General features: G+C 46.9%; 1 protein-coding gene and 1 pseudogene across 10 annotated transcripts in view; one reads left to right on the top strand and one right to left on the bottom strand.

Moving 5' to 3' along the window:
• LOC139364200 (NBPF family member NBPF3-like) overlaps positions 1-24,985 on the top strand; it is a 217,626-nt gene that overhangs the window by 148,218 nt on the left and 44,423 nt on the right. The window lies entirely within an intron of this gene.
• Positions 2,519-3,846, bottom strand: LOC139364233 (keratin, type I cytoskeletal 19 pseudogene; annotated as a pseudogene).

Genomic DNA, 24,985 nt, shown 5'->3' with positions numbered 1-24,985 from the left:
ATTTCTTATGAAGTTATATGAGGACTAACTATGGGATCCAGTGTAAATGTTTCAAAGTATTTATGCAGTTATTTCAAAATTTATGTTCCACAGATACTCCTATCAGATTCCGGATGACAGCTAATTATTTGTTTTATAATTTTTGCATTTTTTCATAAATGATCACACCCTATCTTTTCTAGGCCTTTATTGTAGAAAATTATGTGAAACTACTCAGGGCTACATGTGAAAGTCATGACTGCGGTGGCTGCCGGAAGTGAAGTGCCTTTCCTCTGCAGTCACCAGACACTCAGATTCCTCCAGTGACACCTTCATTTTGTTTCCCTCTTGGCTTTGGCCCTTAAATTGTGCTATCCAGGGAGACTCTGACTTTCATCTCCCCCAGTTCTTGCCAGAGCCACAAGGACCTGACAATTGTCAATGTGGTGGGAAGGACTGCAGCAAACAGGCGCTCTCTGTCCTTCCGAGGGAGCCATACTCCAGGCAGACATCGCAGTCCTGGCTCAGGGTGTGTCCTTCCAAGTATCCCTGTCCCTCCTGCAGGTGTGATGCTGATCCACGCATCTTCCTCCCATTCCTAGGTAGAGTGTCTCCTTGTTTTTCCCCAGATCTTCTTCCAGCAGCCACTATGTCTTACCACTGCTGTCTTCAGCTTCCTCTTTTCTGCCCTTCCCAGCAGGATGAGGCTGTTTTTCCTGAGGATAAAGAGAGGAGGTGGGACATGAGTCTCATTCCTGAGAGAATGGACAGAGCTTTGGAGCTTTTCTTTCTGCTAACACAGTTTCTATGAGTTGCTCCAGTGCCAGTGACACAGAGATGTTAGTGGCTTTGCCCCTGCATGTTAATTCTTTGGTAATGTAGTGGTGGCAGGGGAGGTGTGTCTGGATACATTTCGGCCACAGCTCCTGTTCCCCTTGCCCAGGCAGAACCATCTCAGGAGGGAGAGCGTGGAGATTTTTGTGATGTGTCCTCAATCCCGGGAGAAAGGTTTCAATAGCAGTAGGAGTCCCTCAGTCGTATGTCCTCTGATCATTTAAACAACAGCTTCTTTATTATACTCAATTGTAAACAATTGAGTATATATGTCTAATTTAGTCTTGCATTAGCTTATCTGAATTTGCTGGACACTGCCCCAGATAAGGTCATATTCTCTTCCTGTTTATCCCTGAAAGTCACTGACTTTCTCAAGATGTAAAGGCTCCTTTTTGTCCTATAACATCAATAAACTCGTGTATTAAAGAAAATGTGCTGATTTGCAGCTCAGTAAGGTTAGTTGTTGTAAAAATCATATAATTTTTATGGGATGCCTACATCTCCAGGCCAAGTAGAAGCTATATTTTTCATACTCAGAAACTGGAAATAACACAAATATTAAGGAGATTTATAAAGAAATAGTAAGGAGGCACTCATTAACTGGAATACTGTTCCTCATGAGAATCAACACATTCTTTGTTCACAACCAAATTACTGACTCATAGGTAATTATGCTGACCGAGAAGCCACACAAATGAAATGGAAACTATAAGATTTCACTTCAACAAAATCTTGAAAAATAGATCTGAGGTAACAAAGATGAGAGATTGACTCAGTATGGCGAGAGGAAAATGACTGGGACACAGGAATCACAGGAAGACAGGGAAACTTTTAAGCGTAATTCATCATTATCTGGATTGTTATATTGGATGCACAGGTGAGCACATGTGAAATTACATGTGTTTTCCTCTAGAGACATGGTCTTGCTTTGTCATCCAGGCTGGAGCTCAGTGGTGAGATCATAACTCTCTGCAGCCTCAGACCCTGTGTCTCCAGTAATCCACCTCCCTCCGCCACGTGTAGCTGGGACTACATGTACGCAGCATCATGCTCAGCTTCAGTGTGCATTACACTGCGCACTTAAATTATGCAATATTGAATACATAGCAATAATGCTTCAAAAAGGGTGTTGCAAATAAGGGGATAGATAATTTGCTCTATAAAGGTTAATGGAAAGATGGACACTAACGTGAGAAATGTGTTCTGCTTTTGTTGTCTGTTCTTTTAATGTGAAATAGAGGAAACCATTGTTAATATTATGTTTTGGGTGGGTGAAATTTTGCAATTGCAAGCCATATATTGAAATATTTAGCCCATTCAGAGGGATTTTTGTGTTTATTCTCACCTAAAATTCTCAATTCTTTGCATGTGTAGATTCAGTTTTTCTAACACCCTCTTAGGGAGAGACTTTGGTTTATCCACTGTGTATTGTTGGTTCTCATGATGAAAATCAGTTTGCCGTCAATGTATCAGTTTATTTTTCAGCTCATTCTACACATTTAGGCCAACACTATCCTGTTGTTATTACTCTGCTTTTGTGATTATTGTGAAATCTGGCAGTAAAATGTCATCAAGTTTATTCTGGCATTTTTACAAATACTATAGCAAAATGTTTTAACTTTTAGCGCCTAAGTATGATAAAAGTGTGGCTTTAAATAACGACTTTTGTTATGTACAGGTTATAGTCTTGCATTCCTCCTTTCCCCCCACCTCCCCCCCTTGGATCATAAAATTTTATTGGAAGGTCAGGGGAAGAACCAGGGGTAAGGGTCCCTTCCTTCCCATCCCCTTACCCAGGAGACACCCTCCGAAGGACAGCAGAAGCCCCCAGAGCCTGCTGCCTCAGAGGACCTTGGAGGCAGACAGGTTGTTGTAGTGATCTTCCTGGCCCTCGAGTGGGCTGCGGTAGGTGGCAATCTCCTGCTCCAGCCGCGACTTGATGTCCATCAGCCGCTGGTACTCCTGATTCTGCCGCTCACTATCAGCTCGCACATCGCCTAGCTGGGCTTCAACACCACTGATCAGTCCCTGATATGCGCCAGCTGGGCTCCAAAGCGCGCCTCGGTTTCTGCCAGTGTGTCTTCCAAAGCAGCTTTCATGCTCAGCTGGGACTGCAGCTCAATCTGAAGACCCTGGAGGGTGCGCCGCAGGTCAGTGACTTCGGACCTGCTTATCTGGAGCTGCTCCGTGTGGCCAGACAGCTCCCGGTTCGATCTTCAGTCCCGCTGGTGAACCAGGCTTCAGCATCCTTCCGGTTCTGCTCGGCCATGACCTGATATTGGCTTCGCATGTCATTCAGGATCTTGGCGAGATCAGTGCCTGGAGCTGAATCCACCTCCACACTGACCTGGCCTCCCACTAGGCCCCTCAGCACACTGATTTCCTCCTCATGGTTCTTCTTCAGGTAGGCCAGCTCTTCCTTCAGGCCCTCGATCTGCATCTCCAGGTCAGTCCTGGCCAGGGTCAGCTCCTCCAGCACCCTGCGCAGGCCGTTGATGTCGACCTCCAGGCTCATACGCAGAGCTTGCTCCGTCTCAAACTTGGTTCGGAAGTCATCTGCAGCCAGACGGGCATTGTCGATCTGCAGGACAATCCTGGAGTTCTCAATGGTGGCACCAAGAATGTTGTCCCGCAGGTGGTGTAGTAGTGGCTGTAGTCGCGGGAGGGCCTGGGCCCCTGCTTCTGGTACCAGTCGCGGATTTTCACCTCCAGCTCGCCGTTGGCCGCCTCCAGGGCGCGCACCTTGTCCAGGTAGGAGGCCGGGCGGTCGTTGAGGTTCTGCATGGTGAGCCTCTTGTTGCCCGCCAGCAGCCCGTCGGACGTGGCCAGGACGCCGCCGTAGCCGCCGCTGTAGCCCCCGGAGGAGGACGAAGACACGAAGCGGGCAGAGGACACGGACACACCGCGGCCGCCGGAGCCCCCGTGCATGCTGGGCGCGCGAAAGGCGACCCCCGGCCCAAAATGCACCGAGCCGCCGCCCAGGCCTCCGACAGACGACATAGCCGACGACTGGAGATAACTGTAGGAAGTCATGGACAGAGCGACCCTGGTGCCAGAGGCTGCGATTCGCGGAAGGAGCCGCATTCCTCCTTTTTAGAGTTTTTATTATGAAATCTTGAAATTTTAAAACGTTATTTTCTGTGTCTGATCAGAAGTTAATGGATTTTTTCCTTTATTCTCCTTTTTTTTTTTTTTTTTTTTTTTTTTGAGACTGAGTATCGCTCTGTCGCCCAGGCTGGAGTGCAGTGTCAGGATCTCAGCTCACTGCAAGCTCTGCCTCTCGGTTTTATGCCATTCTCCTGCCTCAGCTTCCTGAGTAGCTGGGACTACAGGTGCCTGCCACCACGCCCAGCTAGTTTTTGGTATGTTTTAGTAGAGGCAGAGTTCACCGTGTTAGCCAGGATGGTCTCGATCTCCTGACCTCCTGATCCGCCCGTCTCGGCCTCCCAAAGTGCTGGGATTACAGGCTTGAGTCACCCCACCCAGCCTTCCTTTATTCTCTTAATTTAGCACTCCTAACTTACTGATTTGAAGATGTTGAATAATCAGTGCATCTCAAAAATAAATTTGAGTTTGTCATGTTGTATGATCCTTTTAAAGTCTTATAGAATTTGACTATTATTTGGGAGTAGTTTATTCATATGTACTAAGAAAATTTGTCTGAAGTTTAATTTTCTTCTTTCGCCATTCTCTATTACTTGTAATAAGGTAATTGTAGCCTCTTAGAAAGAATTTAGAAGGTTGGCACTTCACCCATTTTTGAAAAACTTAGAGAATGCTTGTCATTACTTTTTTAAATGCCGAGAGTCATTTTTTCTAATATATCACTTATCATGAAGAACATTTATAGTGTGCTCGGGAAGCAGGCATACTACGCTGCTCTGGGTTGGGATGTTCTGTAGATGTCTATTAGGTCCATTTATTCAACAGTGCTTCAGTCCACGGGCTTCCTGAGAATCTTTCTGTGGGTGTTCTATACATTATTGAAGGTGAGGTGTTGAAATCTCCTCCTTTTTTCATTGTTTTCTATTCCTCCCTTCATATCTCTTAAAGTTTGGCAAATGTAGTTAGAGTTCTATTTTTTCAAATATGTAAAAGAGAAAGAAAACACTAATTGCTTAGTAATTTTAATGAGAAAATCACATAACAAAATATTATATTTTCCAAATGCTGCCATCAACATTAAACTCCTCCAGGGGTCTCACATCTGCCCTGGACTCTGCTGTCTCCTCAGGCATCCCACCTCAAAGTTTGCTACAGAGGAGGGGACATGATAATAGGGTCCTCCCTCTCCTAATGAAAACCAGGAGAGCCCTGACCTGACAACTCTGGGAGAAGAGCCCCAGTCCAGAATTACCAGTAGTTTTGATTTGATGATCAGCTCTGAACACACATGGCTCACCATAGAGTTAGGGCTGAACTGGGTTTTCTTGTTGCTATTTTAAAAGGCAAATAATGGAGAACTAGAGATATTGAGCATGAGTGGATGTGAGTGAAAAAACAGTGATGATGTGTGGCAGTTTCTTACCAAAGTGTCCTTAGGTTTGTAGGTGTCTAGTGTGAGGTGCAGGTGGTGGAGTCTAGGGGAGAGGCAAGAGGCAGAAAAGTGTGCAGGAGGCTGGGTGAGGCTGCAGACACCGTCAGTCCGCTATGCCAATCTCACCACAAGTGCTGGAGAAGGGTGGGGGTCTGATGGAGATTCCTAACAACCCTGTGGTTCAAGCTAAGTCCATCAAGGCCATTGGTTCTTCCCAGAGCATAGCTGTCCATCAGGAATCCCCCATGCGTCCAGCAGCAGCTATGCATTAGCATCTTCAAGGTGCACAGTCATTGTTGGGAGGAGCTCCAGGATGTGTTTCTTTGTCAAAAACTGGGTTATGATGTCAGAGAGCTATGCCGGGTGCCTGGTCCAGGTGCTCTCTGACGTTGGAGGTAGAGGAGGTGCGTTCTCAGGGTGGAAACACCATTTTTGGATATGTACATAAGAAAACATGATTTTCCTTGGTTCTCTTAGATGACATGGAGAAGCAAGCATGCAGCCTGCAAACAATTGTAATTTCCTACTTTACCCCAAGTTCATGGTTTCTTGTAAACTTTGGTTTCTGTCCAAGTACAGAGATATTGATTAGAGTTAGTTTGCTTCTTTTCACACACTAACCCTCACCTCCCCCAGATAAAGAGCACATTGTCCTCACTCTGAGTCTGAGGGAGGAGCTGTTCCTGTACAACTAAGTGCCTGCAGAGACCACCGTGTGCAGCTCTGCAGTCAGATGTTTCCCCACGTGAGGCGACCTCCATGGCCCGTGATTGCTGCTCAGGTCTCATTGTGGATTCAGGAGTAGCACGCATTTAGGCTATCACAGGTCAATCTGATTCTGAAAATCACCAGTTTCATAGAGAGAGGTAATAATCTAATGCCCATTCTTCTGTCGGCAGTTTGTCTTTCTTATTTGGTTGAAAGTTTGAAGAAAAAATGTGACCATATTTCTGTCTAATTCTAACTTCAGAATCTACTATTTGCTCTAGGAGACCCACAAATTGCAAAACAGGGAGTTCTTCATTTTCATCAAAATGTGCATATTTGCGAATTTCAACATGCTGTTCAGAACCTGTGCATGCTGACAACTATGGTTCCCGGTGCACTCCTGGCCTGGTGAAGCCCTCACAGACCCTGTCCCTCACCTGTGCCACCTCTGCATTCTCCATTACAACCAGTGCTTCCTGCTGGAGCTGGATCCATCAGCTCCCTGGGGAAGGGACTGGAGTGAATCAGGTACACAGGTCATGATGGAGTTCACATTCCAACCCACTCCTCAAGAGTCCAGTCACCATCTCCAGATCCACATCCAAAAAACAGATTTTCCTTCAGCTGAGCTACCTGAGCAACGAGGACACAACCATGGATTTTTACACAAAAGACACAGCCAGGGGAAGACACTGTGAGCTCAGACAAACCTCCGTGCAGGGGAGCTCGGGAACAGCAGGAGGCACTCAGGACACCAGGGGGCGCTCAGGACACACATCAAGGCAGGTGCAATGAGGGGGAAAAGGTGCTGGAGCTGGGGTTTGGCATCACCATTGTATTTCACCACTGGACACCGGCCACTATGTTTATTCTCATGTACGTGGTTCTTTGTATTATTAGAAAATGGCACTTATGTAAATATATACCATATGTAGGTGCATCAAGTCATCCTCTCCATCTTATACTTTTCCAATAAGACTCTGAGTCCCTGTATTTGTTTGAGCTCCTCATAAATTATGGTCAGTCATGTAGGATCTCTTTTTCTTCTTTCTCCCTTTTTCCCTCCTTCTCTCTCACTCACAAACTCTCTTTTTCTATCTCTCTTCTCACACACACACACACGCAGAATTCTGTAACTTCAATTTCATGATGTATTGAAGACAATTGATTAAACTGCAGCTTTTCCAGTTTAGCTGCTCTTCATATTGCTGTAAGAAGAAGAACGTCGTGTTTGTCAGCTATGTACTTCTCTAAGAAGAGTAGCAGCTTTTTAAATAATACCCAGATACTGAAAGCAGTCCAAATATCCATCAGCAGCTTAATCAAATAGTGGTAAATTCATTCACTGGAAAAACATCCACTGTTACAATCAGGTACTGCTGGATATGCTCAATAACAAGGGTAAATTCACAAGTACGTATGATGAGTGAAGTAAGTCAAACAAATATAAGTCCATACATATTATTCCGCTTTTATAAATTCTATAAAATGAAAACTAATGTAACATAAAGAAAACCAGTAGTTGACTCCGGACGTGGTGGGAGAAGGAAAGGTGGAGGAAGCAGGAGTTACAGGAAAACAAGAGGAAATTTTGAGGGTAACTGATTTTTCTATGTTGGGTAAGGTAATGGTTATGTCACTATTTTGAAATTGTACACGTTATTGGATGGCTATTATTTGCTCATTTTACCTCATTAAAATATTACAAATGTAAACACATATAATTTGATAGAAAATAAGTTAGTCAGAGATGAATAAAATATATGAGAAATGAAAAAAGAAAATCACCAAACAAGGGCATGAAGGACTTCACTCAATAAACTGAAGACATTTTAAATTTCTCAACACTGAATTAAAGATTTAATTAAATACATATAAGAAATTAAAGAATCCAATATATACACTTGAAGGAACCCTATCACTACCTATATTTTTAGGGAAAAACTAGAATACAACAAAGTAATGTCATGATTTCATAATGTAACAGGGGTTAATGAACCACACCAGGCATGTACAGCTCTGTCCCGGAGTTCATTCAGGGAACAGGTGTGTCCTGTGGTTAGGAATCGTGCACCAAGCTCACAGCATCAGTTCTAGTGGAAACAAGGCAAAGGCCAAGAGATCTCAACTAAAATGTAGTTGGATGTCACATCTGGGGGAGTGGCACATTCCCCGTGTCAGTATGGCAAGGTTAATTACCTCTGGATGTGTCTGCCAAGATTAGTGCTCATATCTCAGGAATGTGCAAAATGACTAAATACAACAAGAAAGGAGACCGGCTCAGGGTTTCTACAGTGGTTTGGTGGTGGAGGCAGAATGAGGGTTCTCACTCACAGAAAGGAGGTTGTGGGGCTTGAATCTCCAAATGGCGTCAAATGAGGGAGTTCCTGTGATTCCTAACTAGATTATTCATCTTGTGTAAGAAAGAAGAGAGATGATGGAGGAATGAGCCTTAATTATCAACAGCCAGGCTCAAAACAATAGTCTGACAATTTATTCTACGCAGCAACTATAAAAATCATGAATATGGGTTGAAAACTACCAGGTCTACACAAAATGAGAAGACTGCTTAAAGAATAAGCAAATAATAAGGAAAGGGAGGAGAAAAATGAGGAGAACGAGGTGGAAGGCATGGGATAGGGGATTAGACAAGGGTCCTGTCCCAATGTCTTGTGTGGAGACTTTTCACTGTCTAAAATCATCTGCTTATTCTGAATGTCTTAGGTGAGCTGTCTGCTCCAAACATCAGAAGCCCAGAGGATTCCTGAAGATACTAATATCTTCTATTTGGGTAGCCTTACAATAGTGAATTCTTCTTAGTTATTGTTACTGTAATGAGAGAGAGGCTCTCACTCTGTTGCAGAGGTTGGAGTGTAGTGGCACAATCACAGTCCACTGTAACCTTGAACTCCTGGCTCACATAATCCTTCTGTCTCAGCTTCCTGACTAGCTAGGAGAAGAGGAATGCACCACCACAACCAGCTAATTTTTAAAAAATTTTTTCATAGAAATGGGGTCTCCAACAGAGTGAAACTCCATCGCCAAAAAAAAAAAAAAAAAGAAAGAAAGAAAGAAAAAGAAAAAGAAAAAGAAATGGGGTCTCTCTGTGTTGCCCAGGCTGGTCTTGAACCCCTAGTCTCATATGATTCCCCTGGTTTTGCTTCTCAAAGCAGTGGAATTATAGGCATGAGCCACCGCGTCTGGTCTGAACTGATTCTTTAGTTGCAAAATATCAACACAAGAATTGACTCCCTGAATTTTTTCTGCTGTGTTTTGGTCAGTAGTGACTGATAAGATTCATTCCAACATGTTTCAACAGCAGATTTTTTTCCTGATGTTTCTTCCAGTATACATAATTCCATGGCTGAAGATCACAAAACACTGTTAAAAGATGACATAAAAAGCCAACCTTAAACTTTTGGTGATTGAAGTGAGTATAATACAAAAATTACTTTCAATATTGTGTAACACATGCATGCAACAAAACGGAGGTGAGCAATGAGGGTAAAATTTTTCAATGTATGAATCTTACAGCTTCTGAATCACAGGGTAGTAACTGATGTGTCCTGAGGGAGGGACAAGAGTGCCATAGTACTAGTGGGATAACTGTTGGCCAAGAGAGTTTTCACATTTTAGCTGGGCACGGTGGCTCACGCTTGTAATCCCAGCACTTTGGAAGGGTGAGGTGGGTGGATCATGAGGTCAGGAGATCGAGACCATCCTGGCTAATATGGTGAAACCCCATCTCTACTAAAAATACAAAAATTAGCCGGGCATGGTGGTGTGCGGAGGTGGTTCAGTGGCTCACTCAGAAGCAGAACTGTCCCTGGAGCTGGCTGGAGGGAGGAAGCAGCTGTTGGTCAGCATAGACAGTGGTGGGGGGACTGAAATAATCTTTCTGCCGCTGGGAGGAAAGGTGAAGGTCCCTGTGCCTGGGAGGGTCCAGGCTGAGGCTCGGAGCACCCGCAGTGATGCTAATCCTGAGAGTCCCCTGCGTGCTCGGACTCAGGGATCTGCTCCCAGCCTCAAGGTTGGGGATGAGGCTCAGGAGGGATAGAGGGGTCTGTGTGGCAAGGGAGGCCCCCCCAGTGGGTGACAGCCCTGCCTACCAAGGGCTGGACCACAAGACTGAGCTTCCTCACGTGTCGTTCTTTGAGCCAAGTACCCTGTGGGGAGGTTTGGACCAGGCTGGCCTCAGTGCTCCTGCCTGGAACTTCGAGGCAGGCAGCCCAGGGGCCTCCTGAGCTCAGGCCATACCCAGCGACAACCTTCTTAACTGGGGTCCTGACCACATCCCTTCCTGCTTGAAACCGCTCAATGCCCAAGGTCCTGAACAGCGACTGCAGTCCCCCTACCCCCAGCCCCCGGCCTCTGCAGCACTCTGCACCCTTTCTGCCTGTTGTAATCCCCACTCCCCAGAGCTTGCTGCCTCTCTGCCTGCCCCTCTCCCTGCCTCTGCCTGCTCACCCCACCTGTCCCTCAGCTCTCAGCCTCTCCACAGGCCCTCCCACCACCCAGCTGGGCCTTCACACTCCTGTGCCCTGGCCTCCTCGAGCCCCCACAGGGCAGATGTCAGCTTCCCACTCTTCATCATGAGGGGCCTCGGGAGCCTCTTCAAAATGCTGCCGAGCACCAGGAAGCATGGGGAAACGGCCCGGCTACCCTTGGGAAGCACTCCGGCTCACCACACAATGCTGGGCATGCGCAGGGCCCTGGAAATAGCCCTGGAATGGTGGAGGGGAAGGGACCTACCCAGGGGCCTGAGCAGCGGACAGAAGCTGCAGTGTCCTGGCTCTGGGAGCCGAGGCTGCTCAGTGGCAGCTTCCCAAGGGCAGGCCAGAGGCCAGGAGTCTGGGGCACCAGTGCTGGGGGCCCTGCTGTCAGACTTGCCTGCCTGCCCTTCCTACTCAGTACCTACGGGGCACCTCACCATGAAGGGCTGGCACCGGACACTGGGTCCTGCCTAGACCCCGCCCCAGGGGCCTACTCATGCTTTCCCTGCCGCAGGGCCTCAGCTGGGCCAGCGCGATGACTCTGCTGACCAGGAGCTCTGGTGCCCCCTAGGAAGGGCGATAGAAAGAGTCAGGGCTGGTGAGTCAGGAGGCGGGTGCTCATCCTGGCTTCATGGCTGCCCCTCTATGGGGCCCTGGGCCAATGCTCCACCCTCTCTGCACCCCAGTACCCCTTCTATAAAGGGGCAGCAAGAATCTAGCAGCCTGTGCCCTAAGACCAGCACTTCCAGCCAGCTCAGGGGGCCCGGCTCAGCTCCTCCACCCCTGGGCACCCTGTCCAAGGGGCTGAGGCTGTCAGCTGGTTCCATTTCCAGGGAGGCGGAGTCACTCCAGGGGGCTCATCTTTGTCCTGCACAAGCTGCCATGGCTGAGTGCACTCCAGGGCTGGAGGAAGTGGCCTGGAACCTCCTTTCTGGGGCTTAGTCAATGCTTTCAAATAAGGGTCCTAAGGACTTTTGCCTTGAAAGGGTGACCAGGGTCCAGGTGCTTCTGGAGCTCCTCCCACCCCTCAGTGTTCACCTTTAGAGGGGAGTTCCCGCTCAAAACAAGTCTTCAGTCAGGAGGAGGAGTTGCCTTCCTGGCCTTTCTGAGCCTTCTGTCTGCTTCTTCTTAGGTCACTAGAAGGCGTTCCTCTTGTCAGATTCCACTGGAAAATTAGGGCCCCTTTGCTGGACAAAGGTCCCCATCCACATGGCTGGGGAGCAGCCCCAACCCCACTGGGCCGCAGTAAAATTTTCGAGAGATTGTGTGAGCCAGAGATGAGCCAAAGGGGTGCTCCCAAGGGAAAAGATGCCTTTCAAGGTGGCTCCTACAGTCAGAGGCTGCTGGCCTGGGCCCTCCCAAATTCTTCTCCACACACACAGACAGCCCTTCTCCTTCAGCCATACACTCCCTATATTCCCTGGAGCTGCCCATCCATCAGACAGGAATGCCACCTCCAGGCTGGGTGGGAGGAATTAGGCTTTGTGAACTTCAGGGGGTGGAAACCAGGCCGGCGCCAGCCTCCAATGCTGAACTGGAGGGAACTGTGAATGCTGCTCAAAAATCAGAAACTTATGTAAAACTCCAACAAACTCCCCATCAATCTAATAACACTCAGCTCTCTGGTGTTTCGGGGTTGGGGGTGGTGGAGGCAGAGCCACACACAATTACTCGTTGTGCACGTGCGTTACGAGAACACTGACTCTGGGGTTATATTTCCTGGGTTGGAATCTAATCTTGGTCACTTACTGGTGATGCTACCCCAGGTGTCTGTGCCTTCATTTCCCCACCCATAGAGATAGGGACAGGATAGCGGAAGGTATTGAGATTGAGCTGGGACCATCCGCATAGAGCTGCATGAGAGCCAGGAGGGCGCGAGGTGCAGCGCCAGGAGGCAGGCGAGCTGCAGGGCAGTCTGGGCGACGGCGCCAAGGAGAGCGAGGCCCTGCGGAGCTCCAAGGAGAAACTTCGGGCCGCTGTGAAAAAGGCAGAGTGAGCACATCAGGTGGGGTGTCATGGGGGGACCAGCCCTGAGTCCTCATGGAATCCCATCCCTGAAATCTAACTTCAACCCCAAGGTTCTGGCGAAATTGCCCAGATACGGATCCTCTGTCTCCTAAGCAGAGCCTGGCACCTGGCTCATTTTAGGAAGGTTTCCTCCCTGTTGATTGGGGAAAGGGGCAGAGGGGTAGCAGGCAGGGTTGGGTCCAGACTCAGACCCACCCGCCTCATCACCCTGGAAACCAGGTCCCCTCCTGGAGTCACTGGTCTACCCCTCCCAGCCGAGAGCCTGGGCCCCAGCCCTGGAGGGCTCAGTTCTTGGAAGAGGCTGCATAGGCGGGCAGTGCCTGACCCTCTCCAGGAACTGGAGGAGGCAGCTTTTGTGTAGAGCCACTGACTACTCCCAGGACCAGGGCTGACCTCTGCCCTCTCCAGCCTGAAGCTTGCCAGTGAGGACAAGGAGCAGAAGCTGGCACTCCTAGAGGAGGCACGGACAGCCATGGGGAAGGAGGCCAGGGAGCTGCGAACTGGGCTGCAGGAGCTGGAGCGCTCATGGCTGGAGGCTCGGCAGGAGCTGCAGGAGCTCCGGCGTCAGGTACTCTCCCTGTGCCACCCCTTGTCCTGGGGCTTGCTGTGTGTCCTAGGGCCAGTAGCTCCCCCTTTCTGGAATCACGTTTCCCCATATGTAAAACCAGGGCCTTCAACTCTGACTCGCCCTCTCACCTAACCTTGGTGTGAATGGATGGGCTTTGAGCAGTCCTTGAATCCCTGAATCTGTGCAAAAGTCTGCGTGCATTTGTGTGCACGCTCAGGCTCACATTTCTCCAAGGAGAGGAGCTGGTGTCCTCGTCCAGTTGTCAAAGGAATCTGCGAACAACAAAAGGTACAGATTTCGTGAACTAGGTCAGAGGTTGGCAAATTGTTTTTTTTAAAGAGCCCAAATGGTAAATATTTCCAGCTTTACTGGCCACACAGTCTCTGTTGCAGCTACTTGGCTCTGCCGGGGTAGTGAGAAAGCAGCCCCAAACAGCGCATGAACGGAGGGGTGTGGGTTCCAGTCACACTTTGTTTAGGGACACTGAAATGTGAATTTTCTGTCATTTTCATATGTCAAGAAATATTGTTCCTCCTTTAGAAAAGGCCATTCGAGGCTTGGTTAGTTAGGAGGTTTTGTCTAAGAGAATGGGAAGGCGTTTAAGTGGTTTAGGCTGGGAAGTGACAGGGTCACATTATATTTTGAAAAACCACTCTGCCAGTTGTGCTGAGATTAGAGAGGCGATAAAGTGGATATGGGTAAACCACAAGACTAGGTCAGTAGTCCCTCCACCCCCACTCCCCAGGTGAAGGTAGCCTGACTAGGGTGCTGATGGAAGAGACAGAAGAGGACACATTCAAGGAAAATTTGGAAGGTAAAAACCAGTAGGACTTGCTGATGGATGGAATATAGGAGGGGAGAGGTAGATGATCAGGGATGTATCTTTGTTTGCTTATACAAGATAGATTCAGTTGCAATGAAATTGGTAATTGAAATTGATTTTAAATAATGGCACGACCTAAAGTTATGCAAACATTTGCCTTAGATAAAACACCAAGTTTTCAAAGTTTAGCTGGGTGGACGGCATGGCTTTATTTCCTATTTCTTGATATTTCCAATTCTTGTTAAAAAAAAAAAAAAGGGTTTTCTTTTTCTCAAAGGCTTATTTCTGTGGAAGCCGATCTGCAGACTCTGTTATAAATTTAAATTGGAAAATAACTACAAGTGCCATTGACACGTTGGTTATTGTTTTTGCGAGTGACCTAAGGCCACCTCTCGGGGGAGCTGGGGGCTGCCTTCTGAAGCCTGCGCGTCTGCACCGCGTGCCCGGGCCTGGAAGTCAGACTCCGGGGCGGGGCGGCAGCGCCAGGCCTGCAGTGCCAAGCGCGGGGACGCTCCTGGCCTCTGAGGGGGTGTATGTCTGCCTCTTCAACCTGGCAGGGACTGTTCAAGTGGACGCGAAAATCAGCGATTCGCAGAGTGGAGGGCTGGTGCTTTGAAAGAGAGGCGGAGGGGAGAGAGAGATTTCCCCATCCCCGCTGCACTGGGTCCATCCACTCGGTTACTCCTTTTCTCGGCCCGCGAGGCCCCTAACCTGCTGGAACCGTTATGCAGTAGAGGCGGCCCGGTCCCTTTAAGACCCCGCCGCGCCTGCGCCTTGGGTTCTGACGCGATTCTGAGGAGCCAGTCGCGGGCGGGCGCGGGCGCGGGACTGGCTGGCGGTTGAGACCGCCGCTGTACTGGGAGGGGTAGGTGAGGGTCGCGAGGCTGCTTGAGCTTCTGAGTGAGCATGGCGCTTTTCGAACGCGGGACTGGCGACCTTCTGCGCCAGGAGCTGGGCCGAGGCGCAGCGGTGCGGCTGCCGGCTGCTCTCTGGAGGGGAAGTTACCGCGAAGTCCACCCAGCGTTTCCGAGGTGAGGACGCCCCGGCTGGGCGGGCGGTGAATCCGGGACTCGCGGGCGCACAGCTGGGTTGAGGCGCGGCGGTGGCAAGTTTTGTTGGGCGAGGGGTGGTGGGTGTGGGGGGTGCACGGCCGGGGCCTGAGTTCCCTGAGCTCGATTGCTCCCCTGCTGCTGCCGCCCGCAGCCCACCTCTGGTGCGCGCTGGGGAAGAAAGTCGCTGGCGGGTGTTGTGTGGCATCGCGGGCGGTGGAGGGACGGAGCAGCTTCGGGGGCACGTCCTCCTATATCCTGTAGAGGACACTGACCCCGGACCCCACCTTTGAGTCCAGAAATCGGTTCACTCTGCTTGCAAAGTTGGAGTCTTTATTGGCCTCCGGGATTCTGCTCCTGGCGGTGCCTCCAGGCTGGCGATGGGCAAGCCAGGTGTGCCAGGTCCAGGATGCACATGAGGAGCGTTTGTGGCCATCACCGAATCACCTCATGACTAGCGGGGCAAGCCTCAAATTAACCGCAGGATTTCCAGTAGGATGGATTGTGGGGTTGGTGTTTGCAATGCAGAGTTGCTGTGATTTCCCTGTGTCTGTCTGTCTGTCGGACTTTCTTTCTGGCTTCTTAGATTATCTCATTTGGCTTCCTTTCACTGAAGAGTTAACCAAGAGGTTTGGCCTGGTTTCCTCGCTTTCCTCCTGTCTGTTGCTGCTAGAGCTGCTTTGGAAAAGAAGTCTTTTCTCAAGTGGTATCTTTTCTTTGGGTTACAGTGTTGTTCATCCTTTCTTTTTGTTTTTAAATTTTATTAGTAAAACTTCACCGGTGAACCGGAAGCTATTTTTTTCTATTCTGAAATACTAGCTTTAAGATTTCTGAGAACTTTGTGTGAAAGAAATCTTTGAAAAGGTACTGAAGTATACAGAAGTTGACTATTTTAAAAGTGCAGGTGGTCCGGGCGCAGTAGAGCACACATGTAATCCCAGCACTTTGGGACACCAGGGTGGGTAGATCACTTGAGTCCAGGATTTCCAGACCAGCCTGGGCAATGTGGCAAAACCCTGTCTCTACTAAAAATACAAAAGTTAGCTGTGTGTGGTGGTGTGTGCCTGTAGTCCCAGCTACCCGGTAGGCTGAGGTGGGAGGATCACCAGAGCCCGGGAGGCTGAGATTGCAGTGAGCCATGATCATGGCATTGCACTCCCACCTGGATGGCAGAGTGAGACCCTGTCTCAAAAACAAAAACAAAAAGAAACCAAAAATCCAAAAGGGAATGAATTTTTACCAAGTGAGCCACCACAGATGAAGAAATAGAGCATGACTAGACTGGGGTCTATTTGTAGGAGTGGCATTGTTGATTTCAGATGTATATGGATGATAAAACTTGAGTGTTACATATTGTTGAACATTTTCCCAAAATGGTTGAACCATTTAACAGGGATATTCTTGTTACCCCACGTCCTTGCTGATGCCTGGCAGTTAAAAATGATTTTGCCATTCTTGTAGGGATGCAGTAACATGTCAGTGTGGTTTCATTGAGACTGAGTATCTTCTATTGGCATTTATATGTCCTGTTTTGTGAAGGGCCTGTTAAATCTTTTTATCCGGTTTTCACTGATATGCTTATTTTTCTGTTGATTTGTAATACTTTATTCTGGGTATGCATCCTTTCTAGGATATATATGTATTGCTTTTCCCTTTTTTTCAATCTGTAGCTTGGCTTTTTACTTTTTTAGTGGTGTTTTTTCATGAATGGAGATTCTCTTTTTTTGTTTGTTTTTGAGACAGGCTCTCACTCTGTTGCCCAGGCTGGAGTACAGTGGCACAATCACAGCTCACTGCAACCTTGACCTCCCAAGGCTTAGGTGATGTTCCTGCCTCAGCCCAGAAGTAGCTGAGACCTCCAGGGGAGCACCAGCACACTCGGCTATTTTCTGTAGTTTTAGTAGAGATGGGGTTTTGCAAGGTTGCATAGACTGGTCTGGAATTCCTAGGCTCAAGTGATACACCTGCCTCAGCCTCCCAAAGTGTTGAAATTATGGGCATGAGCCACTGCACCTGGCCTGAGATTCTTAATTTTAATGAAATTATACTTTATCAATCTTTTCCTTGATGGTTACTACTTTTTGTGTCCTGTTTAAGAAATCAATGCCTAACCTAAGAGTATGAACACATTTTTGTGTGTTAACCTTATAACAATTTTATTTTAGTTTTTGCTTTTTTTTTTTTTTTCCAGACAGGGCCTCACTCTATTTCCCAGGCTAGAGTGTGGTGGTAGCATCTCAGCTCACTGCAACCTCCACCTCCTGGCTCAAGCGATCCTCCCACCTCAGCCTCCTGAGTAGCTGCGACTGTAGGCGTGCGCCACCACGCCTGGCTAATTTTCATATTTTTTGTAGAGATGGGGATTCAACGTGTTTCCCAGCTTGGTTTGAAATCTTGGGCTCAAGTAATCTGCCTGCTTCAGCCTCCCAGAGTGCTGGGGTTACAGGTGTGAGCCACCCCACTTGGCTATGATCACTGTTTACTACATGGATGTGTCTGCTTGATCCAGCACCATTTATTGAAAAGACCATCCTTTTCCTTCTGCACCATGTGGCACTTTTTTTCATAAATCGAATGACTGTATTGTCATCTGATTTCTGAAATTAGTGTGGGTCTGTTTCTGTTTCTGGATCAACCTGGGTAACAGTGAGATCCCATCTCTACAAAAAATAAAAAGAATAAATAAATGAATAATATTTAAAAAATAAGTGCGTAGAGCTGATGAAGTCATAGGTGATAATTTAAAAATGATTGTCTGTTTCTTGGCTACATACGGGTTTTGGTCCTTCAGATGTGTTGGGCGTTCGGGCAAAATGTATTAAGTGAATTATATGGTGTTCAGAATGATTGCTAGATGTTCATTGTGAGTTGAATGAGATATAATTTGAGACTCACGGAGCTACAGTTTTCACTCTTTTATTTATTTATATGTCTTTTAAAAATTTTTGCATCTTCCTGTCAAGGCAGTAACTCTTTCATACTGAATTGTTCTTAGGTGTACTTAGTTCCCAGGAACGCTGTATGGACTGCACTGAAATAAGTGTTCAGCCATTGAAAGGGCTCACGTGATGTGATGTAAATAATAGTATTCTACATAATAGTTTGAGGACGCATCGAATATATATATATTTTTTTTCTTGAGACAGTGTCTCGCTCTGTCACCCGGGCTGGAGTGCAGTGGTGTGATCCTGGCTGTCTACAGCCTTGACCTCTCAGGCTGAAGCAGTCCTCCCACCTCAGCCTCCTTAGTGGCTGGGTCTACAGGAATGCACCACTATGCCTGGCTAATTTTCTATTTCTTTGTAGACAGGGTTTTCCTGTAGCGCCCCGACTGGTTACCAATTCCTGGGCTCAAATGGTCCTCCCACCTTGGCATCCCGAAGTGTTGGGATTACAGGCATCAGCCATCACACGTGGCCTTTTTTGTTGTAATAATTTTTATATTTTTCTAATTTAAAAGATTTACTAAAATGTCTTACAGCTGTTATTTATGAATATTCATTGTTGTTATTATGATGATTGTGTTTAATGTTATTTTCAATATTAGCTCCTGGAAATTAGAGATTTTGTCTCTTTTATTCACCACTGTATTCTCAATACTTGACCTTGCCTGGCATGAAAGAGATATTGAATGAATATTTGTTAAATGAATGAATGAATGAACATACTAATACCATATTCAGCAATCTCCAAGTATCACAGTTTTCACCATCTAACAAATAAAATAGCTTGTATAGAGCAGAGTCACAGTCAACCTGCCATAAGAGGAAATGTCAATGAAAAATAAACCTTTGTATGTGTAGCTGCTAAGATTTTGGGGCTTTTGTTACTGTAGCATAACCTAGCGAAAGCTCAGCGAGACAGCATATACAATATATGTGTACAGATAGACCAGATAGAGCAGTAGATGAGATTCCAAAGATGGTTCAGTAAGCATTAACTAACTACACCCACACTCTCTTAATTCCCTAACAGAAATAATCGAATTCTCGTTCACTAAGATGTGCCTCAAATATTACCTACTTTGTGAAAACTTCCCTGGCTACTCAAGTATTTAGTCAGGACTCTATGTTTTCCCCTCAGGCTGGTGTGCAGTGGTGCCATCATAGCTCACTAACCTCTAACTGAAGGCTGAAGGAATCCTCCTGCCTCAGCCTCCCAAGTAGCTGAGACTACAAGTGTGTACCACCATGCTGGTCTAATCTTTCCGTTTTCATTTCCAGAGACGGGGTCTTACCATGTTGCCCAGTCTGGTCAGGACTGTTGATTACATATGACAGAAACCCAACCAACTCTAGTTCCCCACCACCTTTCAAGCTGCTCTTCCTGGGTATTCCCAGTCTCCGTAAATGGCAGCTCCATCCTTCAAGTTGCCGAAGCCCCAAATCTCAATGTTAACCTTGATTTCTCTCTTTTATCTCACAGGCAATCTGAAGGCAAATCCTATTTCGACCCAGGCGAAGGTTCCTGGTGATCCAGGCTCTCACCAGCCGATTGTCCCTTTCTGTCTTCCTGAGGGTGTCTCGAGCTTCAGTGTTGTGTGCTCTCGGCCTCCACGCTGGGGTGCCACCGACTCCCACTGTCCAGGGCTTCCGGTGGACTCTCCGAGGCACTGATGCAGAAACTTCCCCATTCGATGCACCAAGAGCAGGCTCACACGGTGTAGGCCGACATGAAGAGCTGCCAGATCCAACAGGTAAAAATCCCGAGGCATTGCCGGCTCGATGGGGTCAGAGAGTCCTCTTTCTATTGTGACTCAGATGTGAAGGGAAGATGCCAAGGTCCCTAAACATCGCAGGGCCTTGCCTGGCATGAAACAGATATGAAATAAGTATTTGTTAAATGAATGAACAAATATTCCCAGCGTGTGCTGCCCACGACCTGCAGTGCCGTGGTCAGGTGGAAGTGATTTTACTTCAGGAGAGGACAGTGTTCTCTCCAGGACTTTTCCTCAGTAGCTAGATCTGCATCCCTCTCCTCGCTCTTCCCCTCTCACCCCCCATTGTCTGTCCCCTTTTCTCTCTGTTTCCACCCTGCTGTCCCCTTACACCTGCTTTCTCCTCTTCAGCTTTCTTGGCTCATCCCCTCCCTGTCCCCCCTGCATCCCCCAGGCTCAGGCCCCTACTCTCTCCTGGATGGGGAGATGTGTCTGGTTTTAGGCGGTGCCCTCTAGATGTGTCCAGGATGGGGAAACATGGCTCAGTTGACAGTATAATGGGTTAAAAGAGTGGCCACTTTTGAAGGCCTGTCCCATCTCCCCTTCCAGAATCCTGTAGGACTTAGAATTTATGGGCCACATTGGAATTCTTGGTTCCCCAGGACCTTGTGGTGGATGCCTTTTTTCCCTGAGCTTTCATGGGGTGACTGTTAGGTAGCAGGCCCTGCTCTGGGCTAGAGGCCCCATAATGAATAAATCTCAGGCCACTACCCCACGGAACCCACCACTGCAGGCATTGAGAAGGGGAGAAAGAAAGAGGCATGATTTGTTTGTGTCCTTCTCACGTGGCCGCCCACCAGGTCCTGGGGGAGTGGGAGCAAGTGCAAGGAGAGAAGTCCAGTGAGAAAGGCAAATGGATGACATCAGACCCAGGGGCTGAGGCCCCCAAATGCAGCCAGGTAGATTCTGGAGTCTCTGGCATCAGTGGGCGAGAGACAGAATGTTTCAGAGGAGGAGGAAGGGGTTGTACCCCATGGAAACAGTATATGATTTTACAGTAGTGCGTCTTTCTCTAATCACTAATTAGCGTGTTCCTGTTAATGGAAAATATTGGTGGTGTAAGTTCCCCCGATGTTCTCATCTTCATGTATATTTGTTCTCTCCCTCCCTCCCTTTCTTTCTCCCTCCCTCCCTCTCTTCCTCCCTTCCTTCCTTCCCTCCCTACGTCCCTCCAACTCTCTTTCTCTCTCTTTATGCTTTCCCTCCCGCCCTCCCTGCCTCCATCCCTTCCTTTCTCCTTCTGTCCCTCCCTTTCCTTTCTTCCTTTTTTCTTTTCTTTTTCTTTCTCTCTCATGCTCTCTCCTTTTTTTTCTTTTTGTTCTCCCTACTGTTTTGAGTCGAAACCCACATTATTTACCAGAATCTCTGGAGCTGCTTCTGTGTTGCAGGCAGGGAGCTCATCCAGTAGCCCTTAGCTCCTGGCAGCGCCTCCTTTGATTTGTGGGTTCCACTGGGGCAGCTGCTGAGTCTCAGTGTTTTCTAGTCTTCACCAAGGTCTGCCCACCCAGATGGTTTGTACCTGTCCTTACCACAAACCTGCACTATCTAGATTGCTGAGGCTGCTTCTCCCTAACTGATCTGCTGTTTTCCGGGGCACCCCAGGATTCGAGGTAAATGGCACAGGCCTGGAAATCTCCAACTGCTCTGACTCCAGGTTGGTGCACTTCAATGCCAAGTACTAACCACACAGGTACTAACTAACACTAACAGGATGCCACCAAAACCTTGATATGGGGCTGCTGCAACCTAATTTAAAAAAATTAATAGACATTATTATTATTATTGTTATTTTTTGAGACGGAGTCTTGCTCTGTTGCCCAGGCTGGAGTGCAGTGGCCGGATCTCGGCTCACTGCAAGCTCCGCCTCACGGGTTTAGGCCATTCTCCTGTCTCAGCATCCCGAGTAGCTGGGACTACAGGTGTCCGCCACCTCGCCTGGCTGGTTTTTTGTATTTTTTAGTAGAGACGGCGTTTCACCGTGTTAGCCAGGATGGCCTCGATCTCCTGACCTCGTGATCCACCCGCCTGGGCCTCCCAAAGTGCTGGGATTACAGGCTTGAGCCACCGCGCCCGGCCAATAGAGATCATTTTTTAGAATAGTTATAGGTTCACAGAAAAATGGAGTGGATAGTACAGAGAATTCTCCTAGGCGCCCCTGTCCTCCAGCACACAATTTCCCTTATAAGTATGTTGTATTAGTGTGGTCCATTCTTTCCAATTGATGAACCACTATTGATACATCATTATCAACTAAAGGCTATAGTTTACACAAGAGTTCATTCTTTGAGTTTCACAGATTATGGGTTTTGGCAATTACATAGTGTCCTAAATCCCCAATACAGCGTCATGCAAAATAGTTTCACTGCTGAAAATTCCCTGTGCTTCACCATTTCGTGCGTCCTCCTCTCTTCCAGTCCTGACAACCACTCATCATTTTACTACTTCTCTCTGTTTGACTTTCCAAGAATGTCCTAGAGTTGGAATCGTACAGTATGTAGGTTTCCAGACTAACTTCTTTCTAGCATTATGTATTTTAAGTTCCTCCATGTCTTTTTATGACTTGATAGCTTGCTTTTTAGAATCACTGAATCAGATTTCGTTGTGGGGCTACAACACAGTTTGCGTATCCATTCACTTGGTGAAAGACGTCTTGCGTACTTCCAACTTTTGGCAATTATGAATAAAATTGCTGTAACTACTTATGTGCAGGATTCTGAGTGAACTTAAGTTTTCCAGAGTGACTGTACCCTTTTCATTTCTACTGGCTATGGAGAGTTCTGGTTGTTCCTCATCTTTGAGAGCATTTGGTGTGTTCACCTTTTTGCATTTTAGCCATTCTAATGGGTTTCCACTGATATCTCGTTGTTTTAGTGTGCAATTCCCTAACGCCAAATGATTTTGAGCATCTTTTTCATATACTTATTTGCCATCTGTATATCTTATTAATGAGGTGTACAGATCTTTCACCTATTTTTTTCTTTTTTTTTTTTTTCCTTTGTGTTGTTTAGTTCTCAGAATTCTTCATATATTTTGGACAGCAGTTTTTCCATCAGATTATTTTGTAAATATTTTCTGCCAGTCGGTGACTTGCTTTTTCCATTCTCTTAACAGTGTCTTTCACAGAGCAGAAGTTTTTAATTTGAACGAGGCTCCACTTAATTTTTTTTCATTAGTAGATTGTGGTTTTGGTTTTGTATCTAAGAAGCCATCATCGAACCCAAGATCCCCGAGACTTTCTCCGATGTTACCTCCTAGGATCCTTATGGTTTTGCACCTTACATTTACATGTGAGATTTATTTTATAAAGGGTATAACATGCATACCGGGATTTATTTATATATTTTTTGCATGTGGTTATCCAGCTGTTGTAGCACCACTAGTTGGAAAGGGTAAGTTCCCTGCTTTAAGTTGTCTCTAAACCTTCATGGAAGATGAATGGACTGTAGGTAGGCCTGTTTCTGGGCTCTGTATTCTTTTCCATGGATCTATTTGTGTGTGTGTTTTCTCTTTTCACCAGCTCACACTATTTAGGTTACTGTAGCTTAATGTAAGTCCTGAAGTTGGTAGTGCCAAACCTCAGGGGGGTTTTCAGAACTTCGTCTTGAGAACCTGGTTGAGATCATTGTAGTAAAACTTGGAAATATGTGAGATTCCCCCTTAGTCTGGTTCTCAAGGAGTTTTTAATGCGCTAACCAGGCCACCCTCAGCTTCTAGTGATCTGTCAATACCATTTAAGTTCTTCTCCCACTTGCTGTCCCCAGTAGCTTCTCTTCCTGTGAGCTCTGACTCCTTGTGTGTTCGCCTGTCTCTCTCATTTTTAGGGTGGCAGTTTTCCCTGTGACTTCAATTCTCTGGTCCACCCTAGAAGGGTTGACTTTCAGTTCCTTCAGCCTTTTGCTAGCTGTGAGGACGAGTGATGACTGCCTAGCTCTTTCCATGTTGGACTAGAAACCCAAAAGTTCGTTTAAAGAATGACTTGTTATAAAAGTCACCCATTGTCAACGTATGACTCAGTGATTTCAGCTGATTTATGGAATTGTGCAGCCATCGGCAGAGTTTCTACTTCAGCACATTTTGTCGCTTCCCCAAATTCCCTTGAACCTCTTTGTAGTCATTTCCTAATCCCTGGTCCCCATGACTGGGTCTGAATAGAATGAATATTTGGAAAGCAGACTTCATTGTATTTACATTTTCATGTGTTTGGGACTTTATATAGTGGACTATTGTGTTCATTTTGTGACAAGTAGAGAAGAGATTGCATTCTAGGGATGGTTTTTTTGGGAAACATAACAGTAGTCCTGTTTATGGCTCTCTTTGAATTGGTTCATCTGTGTTGGTGACCGGTATTTGCTACCAGACCTTGTCTGGTGAGCAAAAGAAAAGCAATTTAAAAAAATCTGCTATTAAAATCGAGATGATACATTTTCACATAATAATATGTGGAGTTAAGTAATGAACCATCTTTATTAATTAATTTACTTATTTTTGAGGTGGAGTTTTTGCTCTATTCCTCGGGCTGGAATGCAATGGCGTGATCTCCGCTCACTGCAACCTCCACCTCTTAGATTCAAGTGATTCTCCTGCCTCAGCCTCTTGAGTAGCTGGGATGATAGGCGCCCGCCACCATGCCTGGCTAATTTTTGTGTTTTTAGTAGAGACAAGCTTTCTCCATGTTGGCCAGGTTGGTCTCTAACTCTTGACTTCAAGTGATCCACCTGCCTTGGCCTCCCAAAGTGCTACGATTACAGACATGAGCCACGGCTTGACCTCAGCCATTTTTATTCTTTCAGAAATGTGATTGATAACAGTAAAGCCGCACTCCTCATGTGCCTGAAATATCCCTCATTGTCTTCTTCAGGTGGCAAGGGCTCTGGAACAGCCACATAAAGGTGAGGGCAATATATTTTTTCATTGATTGATTGGTTGGTTGATTTTTTTTCTGTTAGAGGGGTTAGCATCCATGTATCTGAAATTGAAATTCAAGAGGAGAGACAGACACCTGTACTAGTTTTCTCTTGCTGCCAATGATCACATTACCACAAATCAGTGGTTTGAAACCACAGAAGTCTGGAATGAAGTGGCCGGGTGCTCTGATCAGAGTCATGTGAAACTAAAATCCAGGAATGGGCTGGCTGTGTTTTTTTAAAATCCCCTTCAAAACATCCACACTAGATGTGGATGAGCCTTCTGAGGGTGTCCATTAAGTACAGATCTTTGACATAATTCCCTTTCCTCCCTCGACCTGTGAA

This window comes from Macaca nemestrina, chromosome 1 (assembly GCF_043159975.1).
Source record: "Macaca nemestrina isolate mMacNem1 chromosome 1, mMacNem.hap1, whole genome shotgun sequence".
Classification (NCBI taxonomy): domain Eukaryota; kingdom Metazoa; phylum Chordata; class Mammalia; order Primates; family Cercopithecidae; genus Macaca; species Macaca nemestrina.
The sequence above is the reverse complement of the archived record's forward strand: the minus strand, read 5'-3'. Positions and strand labels throughout refer to the sequence as shown.